Genomic DNA, 23,282 nt, shown 5'->3' with positions numbered 1-23,282 from the left:
GTATTGATGGTAACAGCAGCAGCAATAAAGTAATAGTAGTAGTAACAAGTAGAAGTTGCCACACTATCTAGGATGCTCTTTATACTTTCAGCCCCCCCCCCCAGATCCCACACGGAAACAGCTTCTTCCCAACTTCTGATCCTTTACACACACACAGCACAAATTTTTCCATCAAACTTGCACGGTCATAATTATCGACAAGTGACGGCAACATCACCCTACGAATACCAGAACGCGAAAAACAGGTCCGTGGTCACCCCCACTACTTGACATTGACGCCTCATTGGCCCTGTAATCGATGTTGTGGACGCTGGCCCGACAACTGGTCCTCGACCAGAGTTCCTGCCTGCACACGACCCGTGAAGAGTACTCTTTCCAACCCGATAAATGCATGAGGCACGAACTCACTGAATCGTTTGCACGACAATAAGGCCACACTAAACCACCGGGCGCCTGTGCCCTGTTCTTGAATACGGGCCCAAAACTGACCACTCACAACTCTTACTCAAATACAATCAGCTGATCATATTTCTGGAAACACGAGATCTGATAGGTTAGACGAAGTCATCATTTATCCTTTGTTAAACGTGATAACTGTAAACCCAAACAGCAGCATCACACAAGAACATTTCTGTGCTAAGTAAATAATACGCAGTAGTACCCTTTCGACTCTCCGGCGGCGCTACAGATTCCCAGGCTCTGCTCAGCACTGCAGCTGACAGGGAGACCAGCTCACGGCAGCAGCAGCAGCAGCACCTCCAGTATTGATTGGAATTTATTCAAAGAAATAATCTACGCCCACACGCCCAAACCAGGCACCCTATACGCACACCTTCAAAAGCCATCCCCTACCCTATATGGTGCCCCTGCCGTCACATCCCCTGGAACCAGGAACCCCTTCTCCCACGCGTCCTGCGCCGCCTACTCCCACGGGCATGGCGGGCCCTACCACCCCTAACCTCGCCAACTCTGGCCTCTATCCCTTTCTCAATAATTAAAGGCATTACAGGTCAGCATCCTCGTGTACTTGTCACCCGTACATTTTATCTCTTACAGCCCCATACCTTTCCCATTGTTGCACAAGTCCCGTATACCGCCGTATCAACGACACGGCCTTGCCGACACTTGCTCAATACTCGCGCGAGCAATAGCACGTACCCTTTATGCTACACCCACGCCCTTGTTTTTTCGGGGCGATATAAAGACCTATAGGACACTCCCATCAAAGCTAAGAACACATGATCAACCATGTCCACACTGTATTAATACCAGCTTGGTATTCATATCGAATCATTATGTCTCTGGACAGTCATCTAAAACAAAGCCACCATGGTTGAAGAAAGAACAAAATTAACCTCCCTCCTGTTTAGTTTATCAGAGGGATTAACCCTTCAACGTATCCCATTGATGCACTTTTTCTGCATATCCTGCACGGCGTTAGAGCCTGAACAAAACATGAAAGAGGCAACGGTTGCCATTCTCTGCCAAAGATCTGGGTCATGTTACTTTACTATCACAACCATATCGTAGGAAATACAGCCACCACATCCACATCAAAGCATAAACGTCACATCTAGGCCACGCCCACATCTGAGCATTGCCGTCATTCCAACGCTGCGCCCAAGCCAAAGCATCATCACATTCACACCACGCCCACACATGAGCATCGCCGCCACATGCACACCACGCCCATACAGGAGCTTCACATTAATATTCACACCACGCCCACCTCACAAGATAACAATTACATCTACATCATTCACGCAGCACCAACGTCAAAGTATTAGCGTCACATTCCACGCATCGGTGCATCATGATCATCTCCATGCCACGTCTACATTACCCCAATGCAATACTTGGTATCACCAATTACTCATACCTCTCACGTCCTAGACACACAACTCTAATCACCATCCCGACACCAGGCCCCCATCACCACACCCACTCCAGGGCCCCATCACCATAACCACACCAGGGTTCCATCACCACACCCACGCCAGGTCCCAACCACCACACCCACGCCAGGTCCCAATCACCACATCCACGACAGGACCCCATCACCACACCTACGACAGGGCCTCACCACCACACCCACAACAGGGCCCCACCACTACATCCACGACAGGGCCCCACCACCACACCCACAACAGGGCCCCACCACTACATCCACGACAGGGCCCCACCACCACACCCACGCTAAATCACCATCACCACACCCACGACAGGGCCCCATCACTACAACCATAACAGGACCCCATCACCACACCCACGCCAGGGCCATATCGACACACCCCCAGGGACCCATCAAAACGCCCAGGTCAGGGCCCTGTGAACACTCCCTCGCCAAGGCCCCCACAACACACCCATGCCAGGCCCCCATCAACACACACACAACAGGTCCCGATCAACACACCTACACCAGGACCCATTCATGAATCCGTCCTACAACAAGATCTCACTATTACACTACCAGGATATCACCACAATCACTACAATGACTTCAACCACCACCACATCGCCTATGCCAATACCAGACACTATCCCATTCAAAAATAAGCCTCAAAATCTGGTCTACCCCAGGGTCTCAAGACCACCCACAACCATGCCCGCAACACAGCTCCAGTGCAACAATGCCTGGAACACAGCCCCAGTGCAACAATTCCTGCATCACAGCCCCAGTGAATGCAACCATACCTAAATCACAGCCCCAGTGCAATCATGCCTGCAACACAGCCCCAGTGCAATAATGCCTGCAACACAGCCCCAGTGCAACCATGCCTTCATCACAGCCCCAGTGAGTGCAACCATGCCTGCAACACAGCCCCAGTGCAATCATGCCTGCAACACAGCCCCAGTGCAATCATGCCTGCAACACAGCCCCAGTGCAATCATGCCTGCAACACAGCCTCTGTACAACCATAGCACCACCACAACCTCACTGCAACCATACTGGCACCACTGCCTCAGTGTAACCATGCTTATGCCACAGCAACAGTAGAATTATTCTTGCACCACAGGCTTAGTGAACCCATATTTGCACATGGTGTTTGCCACAAACAATTAAAAACAATTACATGAGCTTCACCATGCACTTCTTGATCACACCATACTCACAAAATCTACATTTCCATCTTACACTCAACAATACTGGAATAGCATCACAGGCTTATAACTACCACACTACACCAAACCTTAGCCCCATGATATCCACATTATTACATCTCTACCTTAGCTGCACTACCAGAACTACATATGCATTACAGAATGATCACTATAATATTCAGCAAAAGTCTTACTATTACAACCACACTTAACAAGTCTCACATAGTATTTATACCAGTACATCCACACCAGGCAAATATCAAGACATCCACCAGTACTTACAACCATATCTATCAGTTTTGCTATCACACCAACATCAGTCTCTTAAATACTACAACAATACCACCACATTCACAATACTGGCTACAACCATTGTTGCTTGTCACTATATTTTCTAAATCACTCACAACAGACACAAACACATTTGTTATTACTAGCATCACAACCTAATAACCATTCCAGGCATTCACATCACTATTTATCTTTCTTACAACTTGCAATACACACACCACAAAACCCCATCATAATTCTGGTGGAATATTTCTTGGGATATACCATTGATAACCTTATAACTATGCACATCTAAGAAAGCTTTATCTGTCACAATTAATATTCTCATGCAACTCACATTATAACTAGAAATAACCCTGGACATCACAATTCAAATACAACCATTGACAATCCTATTCAACAACCCTCCAGATGTACATCCATTACATCCAAACATACTATGTAAAATATAGCCCTGCCAATAAGCTAAAAATTCATACCCAAATCAATTTTCCTAACTTGTATACACATTATGACCACACAATCCCCATAAAATGATACAATGGCTTGTACAGCTTCACTATATCTAAACTGTAACTGTTACTATAACATGTCATTTGCCACAACCACACTGCCACACCCACCCACCATAACCACATTCACCAAAACAAAGCATAAAAACGGTCATTCTTCTTCAGTATTTTAATGCGGTTACTGAAGCAGAAAAACGTGTCATGTCTAGCATTTATATCCATCACACCACTGAATTGTCACCATGTACATACATTGCCACGAACATAAATGATAAAAAGCCCAATCGTGACCGACCGTCCCTCCACCCCCCGCGTCTGAAATCTGATCAGTCATGCAAACCAGATCATCCACGTGCCAGTGTATCAACAGAGGTATGTCGAGTGAAGTATCGAACACCCTAAACGAGTACAAATTCCCAATACAAGATAACAGAGTGAACATTGTTAGGCGCCCTGCTATAGAGCAAACGTCATGACACCGAGAAAACGGGATCATCATCATCACAAACGTCAGTTTGTCACCTAACGGCATCCCGAGAGATTGAGAACTGGATTGAAAAATGCCAAGTGCATCATCTGGCCCGATGACAATGAGACATTAAGCAAGCTATGGGTTTCTCCGCTCAAAATCACCCCTATAATGTATCAGTTATACAGATACCTACTGCCGGGAAGACCGGCCTAACCCACAATCGCCGGACATTTGGGTAGACACACCCACTTTAACATGGATCATCTAGACGCCCATATGAAACACACTATCATCATTACTAAACGTATCCCAGTGCTAAACACGCCAGCTCCTTCCCCATTAGATGGGCACAAAAATTACGACTCCAACCCGCCATGAAAAGTCTTAGTCCGGTAGGTACTTTATAGATGCGAATTTAGATCTGGTTTATCTCGAGCACTCTATTCCTTCATACTGATAGTAACGTCATAATTAAGTCATAGAGTCCACTGTGTAATCAGGAGGCAGTCTGTATCTGCAATGCGCGATATAAAATACCACATAAGTCCACAGACATATCCCTCTCTCCCATGAACAAGGGGGGCAGATCCAGAGTACCAGTGCTGTACTCTCAATGCTGACCATTATTTAGAAGACAGCTTTTGACTAATTCACAATACAAAACCAAATGTTCTACACATTCAAATTAAAGAAATACTCAAATCAGTCCTAGAACATACTCACTATTTGGTTAGACGAGAAGTAACTTGGAGAAGACGATCACAAAGGCCAAGCCTTGCTTATCGATCGAATGAGCCTCAGTCGACGGCAGACGACACACATCTGAATGCATCCACGACGTCATTGTATTCCAATGCTTCTAAATTCATTTTTATGCATTACAAATAAATATAACTAAAGTTAATATATTTTTATTTATTGTTGATATTAAAAATAAATAAATATATGTACCTCTTTCTTCTGCAAGGAAAGTTCTTAGCAATATCTATATTTTAAAAGACTACTTTTTTTTTTAAGAAATTTAAAACCCTGGTTAGCTAAATTAAATATATATGTTTGAGAAGTTTGTTTTCTGTAATTAGTATTTTTGTAAATAGAAATAACAATTTAAATAACAAGTACAATTTTGAAGGATGCCAAGTACAGTTTAATGTTTCTTTGTATATAGGTTCTCTGACTTCTGAATTGGGCGTCTCATAACCAAAACAAACATGGCGATCAGTGCTGGACAAAAGTAAAAGGCGTAAAGAAGTGTAATATTTACCTGTTTTCATTGGAGTTAGGCCTTTAGTTACATGATTTTATCAAGGTAAGTGAGTGGATAACCCTTTCCATTGTAAGTAACGGAAACTAACAAATTAAGCGAGTTAGCATAACACCATAAAGTATCCGTTGCTCTAGGCTAGTAATGAGAGTAAAGACGATTAACGCAGAACAAGTACTAAATACGCGATGACAGTGAAAGCGCCAACAAATTATGTTAATTTGCAATGTATTCCTCTAGTTTGTAATGAGAGAGTGTTATGTTACACTATTGGAGGGGTAACAACGTGAGATATATACAGAAACGTTCGAAAAGTTACAGTAAATTCGAGGAGGAGATCGTGTAGGTCAAACCTTTGTTATAAAAAAAAAAAAAAAATGATTTCTTGTTAACGGATTAATTCATTGTCTATTGATTCATTAGTTAAAAAATGCAATGCAATTGCAAATTGTGAGGCCTTGGATGAAAGGAATGATGTGTCTTAGATATCCTTATTATTGTAAATGCCAATTGGATGATAGTGCAAGAGTGCCAGTAGCTGTACATCACTGATTCTTTTGGCACTTGGGTCTCAGGGAGTATTTAAGGAAAACTCTAAACTGTGAAATGAAATGAGGACAATACAACATTTGTGGATGGTGACCTTGGAGGAAAATTAACTGGGTCTTCCTCTGTTTTGTATTCTGTTTTATAGCATGCAGACTATAAGAAGTTTTTTGACAAGGATATTACTCCTTTTGGTATTATTTTAGTTGTGCACACCCATGCAATATAGCATTAGAAAATTAAATATATTGTAAATTATAATACATGAAAGTAGTATGTGATTTTCTTTGAAATAGATAAAAAAAAAACTTACTACAGTTAGATCTATTAATGAATGACACTGCTAGGATATAGTATGGACATCATCCCATGCTATCGTCTGTGCAGTCCAGTCACTGTCAGTTAGAGGATGGCTATCACGTTGCAGACCGGGTGTTCTCCAACTCTAGGTGACGTTAATAAGCACTGTTACAAAGACAATAGGGCTTCCTTGGATTTTATGAGAGAATGCAGGGTTTTGCCATCATCTGTTAATTGCCTGAGGTACAGTAATAATTATTCAGACTGTTAGCATTTGTGACGACAACGACCCAGATGATATTTAGAATCTGAGGTACCGAATTACTAATTATAGGTTAGGTTAGAATAGATTAATTTATCATAATCTCATTTCTTCAACCTTGGTATCTATAAAAAAAAACATTGCGTATCATTCAACCGCCACGACTTTGTTAGTAAATTGGTTTTAGCAACTTTTTTTGTTATTGATTTCTGCCAGGAAAATCACATTTTATGTTGATGTATTATAATTTACAAAATGGACAATTAATTTTCTGTTGCTATATCACATAGATGTGCACAACTAAAAATTTACCCTCCTTTCTTGTCTTTCAGTTTCTCATTTACTTTTGATGACAAAGTTATTTTGGCCTTCCCAACAACAGATTTGGGCATTAAATCTAATGAAAGTCATATGCTGTAATTGAAAGAATTATTTCTATTTTTATTTAATAAAGAAATATGTCAGAAGTTGTTTCAATAATTATCATAGCCTATAGAGGTAATAGGGAAAAAATGATTAGGTGTGAGCAATAAATGTTCAAATTTGGTTTAACCCTAAAATTCTTGTCGCATATGAAAGACCATTTCATTAGAAACAATAGTTTTTAAATTTTTGGACAATTTATAGTTTCACCCAACCAATGATTTTCTTATGTGGCTTATGTGTTTCTGGTGATGTATGTTGTGTATTGATTGATGGTGTAAATCATTTCTGTCGCAAATGAATAGTTTTCAAGTAATGAATATTTAAACTTATGCCTTAATCTCCCCCAACGATCTTGGGGGACCTGTGGGAAATCGGGGTTTTTGGGTGGGGAGCATTAAATCGAGTAATGCGCATTGCAAAACAGGTCTAAAATCAACAAGAACACATATAAGATATATGAAAATAAATAAATTACACCTTTGATGGCGACAGTGGCAGTGGCGGCGGCTGACGTGAGCGTAGCCATGTTATTGTTTAGCAGTGTTACCAACGATTTGCAAAATTTCTTGCTCTATCCTCTACATTTAGCAAAGCCCACCACAACTCTCAACCTCTTCCTCATAAAGTAATGCTAATGCTATTATTGTGGTTTTTATTTTACGGCAAATATGGTTACCATTTAGTTTATTAGCTATTAGTTGTAATAGATAAACACACATTTATACTAATAGTTATACTGTAAAGAGAACCCAAGTTACATTACTAAGAGTGCTTTGGTGGGGATTGGAGGGGTCTGGGGGGGGCTAAGCACCCAGCTAGGTTAGGTTAGGTTTGATTAGGTTTGGTTAGTTAAGGCTAGTTTAGGTTAGGGTAGGTTGAGTTTAGGTTTGGTTAGGGTAGGTTAGTTGTACACAAATTGCAACTCTTGGTCCTCTCAAAGCTTCATGAATTTATTCCCTAATTTAGGGTTGGCAACTCTTGTGCAGGTGGAGTGGGCTTTGCTAAAGTGTAGCAGATAGAGCAAGAAATTTTGTGAATCATTGGTAACGCTGCTCAATAATAACATGGCTATGCTTGCGTCAGCCGCCATCAAAGGTGTAATTTATATATTTTCATATATTTTTTGTGTTCTTGTTGATTTTAGACCTGTTTTGCAATGCACATTACTCGATTTAATGATCCCCACCCAAAATCCCCGATTTCCCACATGTCCCCCAAGATCATTGGGGAGGAGATGTAGGCATAAGTTTGAATATTTATTACTTGAAAACTACGCATTTGTGACAGAAATGATGTACACCATCAATCAATGCACAACATACCTCACCAGAAACACATAAGCCACATAAGAAAATCGTTGGTTGGGTGAAAATATAAATTGATCAAATTTTTTTAAGTAGCTTGAAAAATAAGAGAGATGATTTTTTTTCTACTCCAAATTTTTGGCTAGACTTTATTATAAAAGGTGAGAATTAAGGGTGGTAATTTGTAAAGATTTTGGTAAAGAAATACATATAAATTCTAAACCACTGGTCCCATTTTAATGAAATTTGGAATACATGGGTTTTATGGGTCAACAAATCATGTGGGCATGTAAAAAACAATGTGGGACATCTGTGTTGTACCAAATTTGTGTTTCCATGGGAACAATTAAGTTGTTAAAATAATCCATAAAATCCAAACTGCTGGTCCAGTTTAAATGCAACTTGGCATATATATGAAGGGTCAACAAATCACCAGAGCATGTAAAAACAATGCAGGACCCTCCTTTTATGCTATTCTTACTAACAACAATCAAGTTGCTATGGCAATGATTAAGATGGTACATGCAAATCTGTGGGTGGCATCACCATCACAGATGGAAGTTTACCGCCGTAATTTTGAGCGACCCATTCAACTAGGTTTTTCTGATGGCCAGGGGTGGTTGCTGCTGTTTGGCCCCCAACTCTTGGGGTTGGGGGATGGTCCCACGACGTAGACGCTCTCACAAACATTGCAAACTACAGCTATTCACACACCACTATACCTGACATCTGGAAGCATGGTAAAATAATCACCATTCCAAAACCGAACAAAGACCCAACAATCCCAACATCGCACCGCCCAATCACACTTCTCTGCACCCCCTCTAAAGTCATTGAACGCCTAATACTTAAACTCATCACACCACATATTCCCCTTGCTGACTCACAACACGGTTTTAGGCCATAACACTCTTCTGATAAACCTCACACAAAGAATTTTAGATGGCATCAATTCAGATAGGCCCCACCACAGAACACTTCTCATAACATTAGACATTAGTAAAGCTTTTGATGCTATCCCCCGCCACAACCTAACAAATAAAATATATAACACATACATGCACAATAACACCAAAAGATGGCTGGCCAATTATCTGGCAGGTAGGAATGCTTACGTGTCATATAATGGCCAATCATCGCACATCAGAAACATTAAGAATGGAGTACCACAGGACTCAGTTCTATCCCCCACACTATTTAATCTATACATGCATGACTTACCCACACCAGACAACTCAGAAATACAAATCTCTTCCTACGCAGATGACATAACAATCACATGCACACATCGTAACACAGACAAAGCTGCAGAAATAATCCAGCCATACCTTGATACACTCAACACATGGTTCATCACAGACTCAAAATAGCTCCAACCAAATCTACAGCAACACTTCTCACCAACTGGACAATAGAACACAAATACATACCTCATCTCTACATCAACAACACTCTAATACCACACACAAACACACCGAAAATTCTTGGTGTAACATATGATACATCCATGTCTTTCAAACAACACATCACAAACATAAAAAACAAATGCACACCTAGACTTAACGCACTTAAGTCAATCACTGGAACAACATTTGGACAAAACAAAGAAACTAATATAACAATATACAAACAATGCATACGCTCAGTGTTGAATTATGCGAGTCCTGCATGGGCTCCTAATCTCAGTGAGACACACCACAACACCCTTCAAATCATACAAAACAAAGCCCTAAAAACAATTACAGGCTGCACAAATACAACACCAACAGACCATTTACACCATGAAACAAAAGTCCTCAAAGTCAAGGACCACCTCGACATGAGAGGCACACAAACACTTGCCGCAGCCACCACAAACACATCACACCCGCTACACTACATAGCAGAACACCCACACACACCAAGAAACATTAAAACAACACCCAAAGACCTTTATTATGCACACATACTCTCTTCTCTTCCTCCACAACCACCAAATACCAGCCTCCGGAAACATATTCATAATCATATCACTCACCACTCCATTAACACACTGAAAGACAACACACTGCTGCATGCCAGACCCCCTGATATCCACCCTTCTGAATCCTCTCTCCCACGAAAGGACAGAGTCCACTTGGCCAGACTGTGGTGCGGCCATCACCCAGCACTTCTAAGCTACCAGAAGAGGCTGGATGACTGCATTATGAACAGCTGCCCAGGATGTAACACTTCACCCCATACCATACAACACATAATGGAAGACTGCATTATACACAATCATGCATGCAAACACAACATACACACTATAAAGGATTTGTGGGAAAACCCAGTTTCGGCTGTAGCATTCCTTGGGGAGACGGGACTGCTCAGACAGACAGTCTAGAGAACGACAACAACAACAACTAGGTTTTTCTGAGTTTGAACTCCAGTGGCATTCAATGCATGCACAGGTGGTTCAAAATGTCTTCCTGTTCTAGAAATTTACAATCAGTCTTCAAAAATAGAAGGATTGCTCCTAGATAGGATCTAGTGGCAAAACCTGGCAATCCAAAACTTGTTTCCCACAGGTAAATGCACAGCTGGATCATAACAACAATCTTGAAATTGCTCATTTCTGGGCTAGAATAAACTGAAAAACAAATATATCACAATAAAAACTTCATATATTGCTTTCTTCCCATTAAATTTCCACTCGAAAACTAAATTGCTGCTGCAACTATCTGAATTTACGTTTAAATCAGTGAAATCCGTCAATTTTTAAAGAACTACATCGAAAGTTCTAGAGCAGGAAGACATTTTGAATTTCCCATGTATGAGTTGAACGGTAACAGAGTTCAAACTCAAGGTATGCCAGTCGAAAGGGTCGCAAGAAATGGCGGTGTAAACATTACATCCACGATGGTGGCACCACTTGTGGATGTGCACGTACATAAAATGATAGACAGCCAATTCAAAATTCAGGAAGGAATTAAGGAAACCTAGCATTACAAAGGGGAGGAATGAGAACCACTAGTCTGCAATATCATTACCTGTAAGTTTTCAATGACAAGAAAAATAATTCATTGTATGATTGTGTATGATAACCAAAGTGATAAACAGTATCATGATGGGAAGTATTATATCTGTGGGGTACTATATGAGGTGGATGGAGAGTGATAATTAACAGCTGATAGGTCCTTAGCTTATCTTTAGTATGACCTCTCAGTCAGGATGTAAATACAAAACAAAACATTATCTCAGACAACCATGACATGATTCACCCAGTTGCAGCATGTAGTGTTAGGTGGCAAGAAAGCAAGCTGAATGTTGCTGGAGAGATCTTGTTTAGATGGCAGATGGCTGGGGGCATTGTCCAGGACTAGGAGAATCTTGAATGGCAGTTCTTCCTTCTTGTAGTACAATTCAAATTCTTTGTACAGTTTCCTGAAGTAGTTCTTGAATATGCTGCCAGTCATCCTTTGAGGTTGGAGTACCAATAACATGGGAGGAAGCTCCTGACGTAGCCCTATGAAGACACAAGGACAAACAAAATTTATATCTGTTGTAGCTATGGGTAGGGCCAATATGGACAAAAAAAGACTTAATGAAAAAAAAGCTATTGTCATTTTTAAACTCAATAAGCCCAAATTAACCCAAAACAAGTCTTAAATTAAGCTTAGGTCAGCAGAAAAAAGTAACACCTTGTTGGCTTTTGTTATGGGTTGGTGACACCATTTTCTTTTTTGGTTTATACATTACATACATATACCAAGGCTTTTTCCCCCTTCCAAGGGAGGTAGCCAAAAAGGGAAAGGACCATATGTGTAAAAAAATTCAAGCTTTTATGACTTATAATCAAGGTTCTTACCTTTAAAGCTCATGGATTTTCGGAGTGGACAAGGGCAGGCTTCAGCATTGGCACCCAACAAGAGAGTAAGGCAGTCCTTGGGGACCTTGAATCCAGGTGCTCTTGACTCCTCTGCTGAGATGTATGTCTGACCAGGCTTTTTTTTTTTTTTTTTTTTTTTTTTTTTTTTTTTTTTTTTCCCCTCCTCTTCTTCCTCCAATATAGACCAGTCTTGTCTATATTAAAAGTCTCCTTGGTGATGTAGCCACCTTCCTCAATGATAGTCTTTAGGGTAGCTGAATATGTCTTGGCAACTGCTACATTGGCTGAGGCAGCTCCCCCAGTTATCTTCAGGCTGTGGAATCTGTGGCACTGCTTGAAATTACAAAACCACACAGAACTGCCTTGGAAAGTCTTGCCTTTGTCTTCCTCACCCTGCACATCCTTGTAGAAGTTTACTACCATAGCCTGTATAATGGGCATGCTGATGGGGGACTGAGGACTGTGAGTGCCTAGAATGGGGGGAAACGAGCATCTCAATGTGGTTCCCGCCAGAAGTAACATAGGTGCATGTGAGTAAACGCTCGTTAATTAAAAAATATCAGGCATCCTTCTCCTTGTAGCCCCACAGGAGACATTCCTAAACAAAAAAGAGAAGGCATAAGAGGGTTTGGGAGTTTTCAGACCAGGACCCTAAGGTTTGGGTCTTTTAATGTGCGTGGATGTGGTACAGATGAGAGTAAAAGGGAAGAGATAGGTAGTATGTTTGTGAGAAGAAAGATGGATGTGTTGGCTTTGAGTGAAACTAAGTTGAAAGGAAAGGGTGAGTGTAAGTGGGAGGTTATCAGGAGTGAAGAGAGAGCGAGGGAGGGAAGAGGTGGCTATTCTAGACAGGTAAACGGGTAGTGGAGTGGAAGGAGGTTTCCTCAAGGATAATGTGGATGAAGGTGAAACTGGGAAAGGAGATGTGGGTCTTTGTAAGTGCATATGGGCCTGGCAGTGAGAAGAGTGTAGAAGAAAGGGAGGCCTTTTGGATAGATTTAAATGAGTGCATAGAAAATTTAGGAAGAAATGTAATAGTACTGGGAGACCTTAATGCTAGGGTAGGAAATGGTCCAATTGATGGAGTGGTTGGGAAATGTGGAGTTACAGGAAAGAATCGTAGTGGAGAGTTGATGGTGGAAATGTGTCTAGAGAGTTGATGATAGCAAATACAGTGTTTCGGAAGAAAGTCAAGCATAAGTACACATGGGAGAGGGTGGTGGAGGGAAGGGTGGTAGATAGAGCGCTAATGGATTATGTAGTGGTAAATAGGATTATGATAGGAAGAGTTAAGGATGTACATGTGCTAAGGGGAGAGGGTGGGGGAATATCAGATCATTTTTTGGTGGAAGGTAAGTTGAGAGTGGAGGATAGATGGAGAAAGAGGAAAGGGACAAAAGGTAGGGAGGTTCTTAGAGTGAACTCTTTGAATGAAAAGGGAAAGGAGAAGGAGTACAAAAAGAAGCTGAAGGAGGAGTGTGAGGGAGTAAAGGATAGAGTAGAGCTGGGTGTGGAGGAGGAATGGGGATGGTTCAAGGAGGGAGTCATAAAGTGTGCAATGATGGTGTGTGGAACAAGAAGGACGGTGGGAAATAGAAGAAAGGGTAGTGAATGGTGGGATGAGGAAACAAAGAAGGTTGTAGAAGAGAAGAAGCGAGCTTTCACAGATTGGTTACAAAATAGGACGAGGGAGTCATATGAGAGGTACAAAGAAAAGAAAAGAGAAGTAAAGTAAAAGGTAAAGGTTGCAAAGAGGAGAGCAGATGTGAAATGGGGTAAGAGTATGACAGAAAATTTTGAAAGTAATAAAAAGATGTTTTGGAAAGAAATAAAGAGAGGAAGAGGAGGCGAATCAAGTAGAGAAGAAAAGGTAAAATGTGCAGATGGAGATATGATAATGGAAGAGAAGGCAGTAAGGGGAAGATGGGCAGAATATTTTAGGGAGTTGCTAAATGTGAAGGAGGATAGGGAGGGAAAGATAGCTGCAGTGGGAAATGCGAAGAAAATGAGAGTGATGAGTGAGGAGAATGGAGGAGAAATAAGGAAGGATGAGGTGAAGGCAGTTGTTAAGATGATGAAAGTAGGTAAGGCACCTGGTCTGGATTGGTGCCATGCAGAATGTCTGAAAAAGGGAGGTACAGTGATGGTGGACTGGCTGGTGAGGTTATTTAATGTTTGCTGGAGAGAGGGTAGAGTGCCGGAGGACTGGAGGAGTGCCTGTATAGTTCCTCTTTACAAGGTCAAAGGGGACAAGTGTGAATGTAGTAGTTTCAGAGGGATTAGCTTGTTAAGTGTAGTTGGGAAGGCTTACGGGAGGATCTTGATTGAGAGGATTAGGAGAGGAACAGAAGGAGTAATTGGTGAGGAACAGTGTGGATTTAGGACAGGTAGAGGTTGTGTAGATCAGAGCTTTGTGGTAAGACAGATATGTGAGAAAGCTATAGGAAAGGGGAAGGATGTTTTTTTGGCTTTTATGGATCTGGAAAAGGCTTATGATAGGGTAGACAGAAAGGCACTGTGGGAGGTTATGCAGATATACGGGATAGGAGGAAAGCCTCTGGGAGCTGTCAAGAGTTTTTATGAGAGTAGTAGAGCTTGTGTCAGGATAGGAAATGGAGAGAGTGAGTGGTTCGAGGTAAAGGTGGGACTTCGTCAAGGATGCGTTATGTCGCCCTGGCTGTTCAACTTATACATGGATGGGGTGGTGCGAGAGGTAAATGCAAGAGTGGTGGGTCAGGGATTGGAGATGTTTAAAAGAAAATGGAGAAAAGTGGGAGGTGAGCCAGCTGTTGTTTGCGGACGACACTGCGCTTGTGGCAGGATCGGAGGAGGGATTAAGGAAGTTGGTGGCAGAGTTTGGGAGAGTATGTGATAGAAGAAAGCTAAAGATAAATGTGGGTAAAAGTAAGGTGATGAGATGTACAAGGGGTGAAAGTGGCAGTAGACTGGAAGTGAGCAATAAGGGAGAGCGACTGGAGGAAGTGGATAGTTTTAGATACTTGGGTGCAAATGTGGCAGGAAAAGGTGGAGTGAAGGTGGAGGTAAAATGTAGATTGAGAGAAGCAAGTAAATACCTTGGTGGATTAAAGAGTGTAATGAGGAATAGACATTTGGGAATGGGTGCTAAGAGGAGACTGTATGAAGGAGTGATTGTGCCAACAGCACTGTATGGGGCAGAAACATGGAACATAAGAGAAGGAGTTTGAATGTGTTTGAGATGAGGTGTCTGAGAAGTATGATGGGGATTACTAGGCTAGATAGAGTGAGAAATGAGGAGGTGAGGAGGAGAACAGGGGTGGAAAAGGAGCTGGGAGATAGGGTTGATGAAAGAATATTAGGATGGTTCGGACACATGGAAAGAATGAGTGAAGAAAGACTAGTAAAAGAGGTATGGAAGGCAGATGTGGAGGGAGTGAACATGAAGGGACGTCCTAGGATGAGGTGGATGGATGGGGTGAAGGGGGCTTTGGGGAAGAGGGGAATGTCTGTTGAGGAAGGACGGGAGAGGACAGAAGACAGGGGTGAATGGAGAATGGTTGTATATGGATGATGTTGTGACTGCATGAGGTGGAATGGGCGGGGGATGGGGGGTGAGATAGTATGTGTGAGCAAAATTTGACGCAGCCCGAAGGGATTTCTCCCCATCCTCTCCTTTTATGCAATGGGGGGACGGAGAGGGGGGGTCACCGATTTAATGAAGCGGCCTTGCTGTGGATGTGCTGTGGCTTGCGACACTGCTTCTGACCCAGGGCAATGGACAAGGTGCAGGGATGACCCGTCATCCAGGAGGTGCTCAGATAAGAGGGAGGGTGGAGGGGTGTGGAGTGTATTCAGGGATGGAATGGGTGGAAATGATTTTATGCCTTTCCCTTTATGGCTACCTCCCTTGTAAGGGGGAAAAAGCCTTGGTATATTTATGTATGTATCTCCATAGATATAAACTCGTGTTCAATCAAAAACACATTGCTAACTATGGGATTCCAGATATTATTGTGTCTGATAATGCCCCTAACCTTGCAGAATTCTTTTACACAGACCACTTGATATTCTTTATTGTCAATTCTCTTCCTATCAAAATGCAAGCAAAATTCCTCTTCAATAATTTCTTTTTGCTGGTTCTTGACTATCTTTGCATCCTTGATCACTCACACCAAATTCCTGTTTGTGATGGTGTGGGAATATCTATTCCTTCTTCAGTTAAGTTTTGAAGAACATTTGATGCTTTCCTTGTTGACAAGGACACTTTTGGTACCAGCTTGGTATTCTAATTTGTATGTGTATATTTAGGTGTTCTTAGAAGCTGTTTTGTAGTTGTGCAAAGAGTTTATCAGTAGATCATCAGCATATGTAAGTGGTTCCCTTTCAACATAACTTTCACACAGTGTTAACAAACTAATCTTTCTTCTTACAAACATACTACAAATCTCTTCCCATATACTCATATCTGTACCACATCATCATCAATTGGGAGCATTCACCAGGGAGCATTTTGCTTCACTTACATGCCTTTACTAGTCCATATGATCTTTCCAAGCAGCCTCCAATGTAACCAGCCTTTCCATTTCAGACAGCTCTCAACAGGTTCAGTCAGCTTCAACCATGAAGTCTGTGGGTGTCCCTTTCAGTATCAGGTGAAGTAGATGTCCTATGCTGCATCAGATGGGGCAGTTGTCCTTTGACTGGAAACATGTGGCCCAGCACTGCCTGCCACATGATTGGATTGTTGACAACTAAACTGGCTTCCTTGCTGGTCACTGCACTGAATGGCCCTTTGGCTCTGGCACTTGGTCCTGTGTTGAAAATCCATAATTCATTCATTCTTTCACCCACTGGTCACCCACCAGTAAGTAGGTTGTGTTGGGCACCCAGATGGCGAAAAAAGAAAACCATCAAAAAGGCAGATGAGCTCTTTGAGTCATTGGTTGTCCAATCCCATTATGGGTCATCCATGTGCTTGCTGTGTGTGGCATCCCTATAGGGCCTAGAGAAGGAAGTCCTGGAGACTGAGGGATGTCCCAGTACTGTTTTTGCATTGAAGTGTTCCCCAGGGCCTAGCATGCTAGCATGCCTCATTGGTCCTTTGTTCAGGCCAGGATGGATGGCCCCTCTTGGTTTGGAGAGGCAAATTTGTTGGGTTGCCTGGCTTGAATCTTTGAAGTAGCCATGCTCTGAGTCAAACAGCTACTACTAAGGTCAGTGCTGCATGATCTACAGTTGTCATCCCCTAGTGTCAAGGAGGTGGTGGAGGGTGTATATACTTTCCCGCAACCTCAGGGACTGTTGGGCTTGTTGGTGGTTGATGATGTGGGAGGGTGAATCATAGTCATATTCACATGGCAACCATATTTGCAACCTGGTGGAGGTGGGCTTGTAACCTGCACATGTCAAAATCACCAAGCCTGTTGTGGAAAACTCTTCTTCTTCAGATCTCTTCTATAACTATGTTTTTTTTAGTTTCTTTCCATGTCCTCTTTTGTTTCTCTTGTCCCAGTTTAACAAGTCCTCTCTATTGAGTACTTCTGTGCCCTTCATGATTCTATAGATGGTCTCTTCTTTGCTCCAGAGTCGGTAACTCCAATTTAGCCAGTCTCTCCTCATATGACAAGTTTGAAAGTGCAGGAGCCATTTTTGTGGCTGCTCTCTGGATTCTTATTGCATTGATTCTGACCTCGACAGTGGGCAAGTGACAGGGATGACCCTTCATCCACAAGAAGTTAAGATGAAAGTGAAACCAGTGGGTGATGGGTGGGTGTGGATGCAAGCTCTGGCTGGCTACCTCCTTTATAAGGAGGAAGAAGCCTCTTGGTATTTAAATAGATATATTTGTTTTTTAGCATGCCATCTATATGCAAAAATACAGTAATGCATTTTTCTCTTATACCCATCAGCAAATATTAAGCCCTAAATTGAAAGACAATTGCAACCTATTCACAGTTTCATAAGTGTATATTAGCAATATTGGTCACCTCCCATCAGCATAATACATAATTTTGCATTATTCAGAAACTTTAGATCTCACAATTAACAGCAGTCTTTGTAGTATTTGATTATTTAAGAGAAAAGAGAGGCCATACTTCACCCTGTAAAACAAACTATTATCATGGAGTCATTACACTGTTGTTCTTCATTCATGGACCAGCCTTATTATTTTGTTATAGCTACACATTACATGCCATACCTAGCATTTTAATTTTCTCCATTTTCTTTTCAGTTTTTCTGCCAATGTAAAGCAATACATGAGAAGATATTTACATGTAAGTTATAGAGATTTATATTTACATCTCTCTTCATTTGTAGAATCAAATTTATATGTATGGGGAATTATCATTAGTTTGAAATTTCTTAGGTAGATTTACAATTTTGTACAAATTTTACTATTGTAAGGTTTCACATCCATAATGCAGGGTGTAGATGAATAGGTGCATAGGGATTATACTTTCTTCATATATCTAAACCCCCAACACAAAACATTTTACAAATAGACATGAATCGTGCAAAGGTGTAAGACTTCTAACATGATAATTATTGTTATCTCAAGTTTTAATAACTGGGAACCTACATACCCACAGTGGCTGGCAATAGTCTTTGTGCCCATCCTGAGGTCTCTCTGAGAAGAAACTTTGGAGTGTTGTATTGTATTATTGTGGGATTGTTTCTGCATCAACAGCTGAAAGTTGTAGAAGGAATGTCCAGAGACCTGCACCTCCATGTGGAGATGAATGGATTGATAGGATTTGAAAATGGGCAGCACGGAGATGATTCTCTGCCGTCCACCTTTCAGGACTACTGATAGCTGGTACCCATCATTGGACCCTTCCTCCAAATATCTAAGCTGATTTAATGAAGCGCCTTGCTGTGGATGTACTGTGTCTTGCGAGACTGCTTCTGACCCAGGGCAGTGGACAAGGTGCAGGGATGACCCGTCATCCAGGAGGTGCTCAGATAAGAGGGAGGGTGGAGGGGTGTGGAGTGTATTCAGGGATGGAATGGGTGGAAATGATTTTATGCCTTTCCCTTTATGGCTACCTCCCTTGTAAGGGGGAAAAAGCCTTGGTATATGTATGTATGTATGTATCTCCATAAATATAAACTCGTGTTCAATCAAAAACATGTTGCTAACTATGGGATTCCAGATATTATTGTGTCTGATAATGCCCCTAACCTTGCAGAATTCTTTACACAGACCACTTGATATTCTTTATTGTCAATTCTCTTCCTATCAAAACCTAACATCCGGCTTATACCGTTCCTTGTATACTTGTGGCAAGTCTATATAACACTGCTCCTTATATTGATATGCTAAAAATGTCCTTTAGCAATCAGATCGCATATCAGATAGCAATCCCACAATATTTATAATCTATAAAAAAAATCTATTTAAATTAAATAAATCTGATTTAAATAAAGAAAAATATATTTTTCATATTTTTTAAAAAGATAAAAAAAAAAAATTGCCAACTCTGGTGTCCACTTACCTCATACATACCTGTTAAGTCCGGCTAAAATTGGCATTTCAAAGAATAACAGTGCCTTAAAATATTTCTTATTTCACTATATAAGTTTATATTAACTTATACTGCATTGAATAAGTCAATAGTTGATATATTTGTCCTATATACAATGTTAGGTTTTGATAGGAAGAGAATTGACAATAAGGAATATCAAGTGGTCTGTGTAAAGAATTCTGCAAGGTTAGGGGCATTATCTTGTTGAAACTTGTGGGCTGCACAGTGATATATACTACATGTAAGCTTATATCATTCTTTGTATACTTGTGGCAAGTCTATAACACTGCTCCTTTAGCAATCAGATCGCATATCAGATAGCAATCCCACAATATTTATAATCTATAATTTTTTTTTATTTAAATCAAATAAATCTGATTTAAACAAAAAAAAAAAAGATTTTTTATATTAAAAAAAAAAAAAAAAAAAAAAACAACCCTGGTGTCCACTAACCTCATACAATAATACCTGTTAAGTCCGGCTAAAATTGGCATTTCAAAGCATAACAGTGCCTTAAAAATAGTTTATTTCACTATAAAAGTTTATATTAACTTATACTGCATTGAATAAGTCAATAGTTGATATATTTGTCCTATATACAATGTTAGGTATCTAGTTTTGATATATTTGTCCAATATAAAATGTTAGGTTACAAAGAAAGCAATGGCCTCTGCTAGTGGACCCAGGGATCTGGATGCGCACATCCTGTGTAATAGTACTCCTTGATATATATATATATATATATATGTATATATATGTGTATATGTATATATATATATATATGTGCGTGTATATGTATATGTATATATATATATATGTATTTACCTAGTTGTATTTTACGGGAAGGGGAGCTATGCTCGTGGGGTCCCGTCTTCATATCTCATTTTATCTAAACTATTTTTAAATTCATGTATTGTTTTTGCACACACCACTTTCTCATCTAACTTGTTCCAACTATTTATTACTCTGTGAGGAAAGCTGTTCTTTTTCAAGTCTCTTCTATAGCTGTCTTTTTTTATTTTCTTTCCGTGTCCTCTTGTATTTCTGTTATCCCATTTTATCAGATTCTCTCTATCAGTAATTTCTATGCCTTTCATGATTCTGTAAATAGCTATCAAATCTCCTCTCTCTCTTCTTTGCTCTAGTGTCTGTAGTTCAAGTTTTTCTAGTCTCTCTTCATATGATAGTTTTGAGAGCGTTGGTGCCAGTTTTGTAATTGCTCTTTGTATTCTTTCAAGTTTTTTTATACATTTTTTTGTACTTGGTGACCATATCGTTGCTGCATATTCCAATCTTGGTCTTATCAGGGTGATTAGGATTTTCTTCACCATTTCTTCATCCAGGTATGTAAATGCAACTTTGATTGTTCTTATTAAATTATAAGTTTCTCCAAAAATCTTATTTATATGTTTCTCAGGTGACATATTATTCATAACAATGACTCCCAGGTCCTTCTCATTTTCTACTTTTTTATTCCTTCTTCTCCCAATTTATATGCTCCTGTTATTCTGTTTTTGCTTTTTCCAAATTCCATTATACTACACTTTTTTGTATTGAACTCCATCTCCCACTTCCTACTCCATTCCTGTACTATATTTAGATCTCTCTGTAGTGATTCACAATCTTCAGTTTCCACTCTTTTCAGTAGTTTTGCATCATCTGCAAAGAAGCTCATATAGCTTTCTATTCCTTCATCCATATCATTAATATATATAGCAAACATTATTGGGGCCAGAACTGTTCCCTGCGGAACACCGCTTATTACTTTATCCCATTTTGAGTGCTGGTTTCTTATCACTACTCTCATTTTTCTTTCTTGCAAAAAGTCTTCCATCCAATTTAGTAGTTTTCCCTGTATTCCTCCTTGAGTTTCTAATTTCTTAAGCAACTTCTTATGTGGTACTTTGTCAAAAGCTTTCTTTAGGTCTAGAAATGCACAGTCCGCCCATCCATCTCTTTCTTGTATTATATCTATTAGCCTTGAATAGAAACATATTAAATTGGTGACGCATGATCGTCCTTGTCTGAATCCAAATTGCCTTGGATTTAACACTTTGTTTTTTTCTAAATATTTTACCTATCTACTTTTGATAATTCTTTCACAAATTTTTGCTATTGTACTTGTTAGAGAGACTGGTCTATAGTTTGTAGGTTCTCCTTTATTTCCTCCTTTATATATAGGTACTATATTTGCTTTTTTTCCAATCTTCTGGAACTTTTCCTTCTTTCAAGGAACTGTTTATTATGCTATGTATTTTGTCTGCCAGTTCATTCCTGCATTCTTTCAGAATCCAGTTTGCTATATCATCTGGTCCATGCAATTTTCTGACATCAAGATTACTCAAGTGTGTCAATATTTCATTCTTTGTTACTTCTATTTCTTCCATAGGGGGGACTTTCTCTTTCCATTCAATCTCTTCAGGTTGTATGTTCTCCCTTGTAAACACAGATTTAAAATGTTTGTTCATAATTTCTGCCATTTCCATTTCCTCAGTGTATTCAACTCCCTCCTGTCTTAATTTCTCCAAGTCTTGTTTGTTTTTCAGTTTATTGTTTACAAATCTGTAGAATAGTTTTGGTTGATCTTTACACTTTTCTATGACATCTTTTTCATATTTTCTCTTTTCCTCTCTGCACGTTTGTACATATTCATTTCTATAACCGGTATATATTTTCCATTTTTTCAGGTCTTCTGTCTTTTTTCCATCTGGTCCAGGCTTTGTCTCTTTTGTCTTTTAGCTCCCTACAACTTTTGTTGTACCAGCATTTTACATATTCTTTTTCTTGTTTTTGTCTTGGGACATACTTTTCCACTCCTTTTTTGTAAATTTTTGTCAAAATATTCCATTTCTCTTCCACTGTTGTTTCTTCTTTGTATATTTCTTCCCAGTTTTCTTGTTGAAAGAATTCTCTTATTTTATCAAAGTTTGTTTTTTCATACATCATTCTTCCTTTTCTATATTGCTCATTTCTTTTCCTATATTTTTCTTCATTAAGTTCCAGTTCAATCAATATGTGGTCACTTTTACTTATTGGTGTTTTATATTCAATCTTGTCCACTATTCTAGGTTCAGATGTAATTATTAAGTCTAGTCTCGATGGTTCTTCTTCATTTCTATACCTGGTGTTCTCCTGTATCCATTGTGTCATTGTATGGTCAGTAATCATCTCAAGTAGAGCGTTTCCCCATGAGCCGTCTCCACCCTTTACTGTCATTTCTTCCCAGCAGATTTCTTTGCAATTAAAGTTGCCCATTATAACTATTCTTCCTCCATCTTCCATTATTTCATTTAATGTTATCTTTGTGTCCTCTAACATACTTTTATGTTCACACTCCTCCCATGAGGCTGTTTTCGGAGGCACATAATTGATCACAAATTTTCTGCTCTTCTTATCTCTGTCTTCCACTTCTATCATAATCATCTCTACTGTATTCTTTCCATATATG

The 23,282-nt window shown here is 40.2% G+C and overlaps 2 protein-coding genes across 5 annotated transcripts in view; one reads left to right on the top strand and one right to left on the bottom strand.

Moving 5' to 3' along the window:
* Positions 1-5,211, bottom strand: part of TrpRS-m (Tryptophanyl-tRNA synthetase, mitochondrial) — a 35,240-nt gene extending 30,029 nt beyond the window's left edge. The window contains exon 1 of the mRNA XM_076177106.1: positions 5,101-5,211. The gene's annotated coding sequence lies outside the window, so the exon portion shown is untranslated. The remainder of the gene's footprint in view (positions 1-5,100) is intronic.
* Positions 5,212-5,567: 356 nt separating this feature from the next.
* Positions 5,568-23,282, top strand: part of LOC143020626 (uncharacterized) — a 154,014-nt gene continuing 136,299 nt past the window's right edge. For 3 of the 4 annotated variants that reach the window (XM_076177101.1, XM_076177102.1, XM_076177103.1), the window contains exons 1-2: positions 5,568-5,686; positions 18,541-18,583. The gene's annotated coding sequence lies outside the window, so the exon portion shown is untranslated. The remainder of the gene's footprint in view (positions 5,687-18,540; positions 18,584-23,282) is intronic. The other variant, XM_076177105.1, reaches the window with a different exon arrangement.

The sequence above is a fragment of the Oratosquilla oratoria genome, chromosome 40 (assembly GCF_046742065.1).
Source record: "Oratosquilla oratoria isolate Oo_2021 chromosome 40, ASM4674206v1, whole genome shotgun sequence".
Classification (NCBI taxonomy): domain Eukaryota; kingdom Metazoa; phylum Arthropoda; class Malacostraca; order Stomatopoda; family Squillidae; genus Oratosquilla; species Oratosquilla oratoria.
This window is presented reverse-complemented; position numbering and strand designations above follow the sequence as displayed.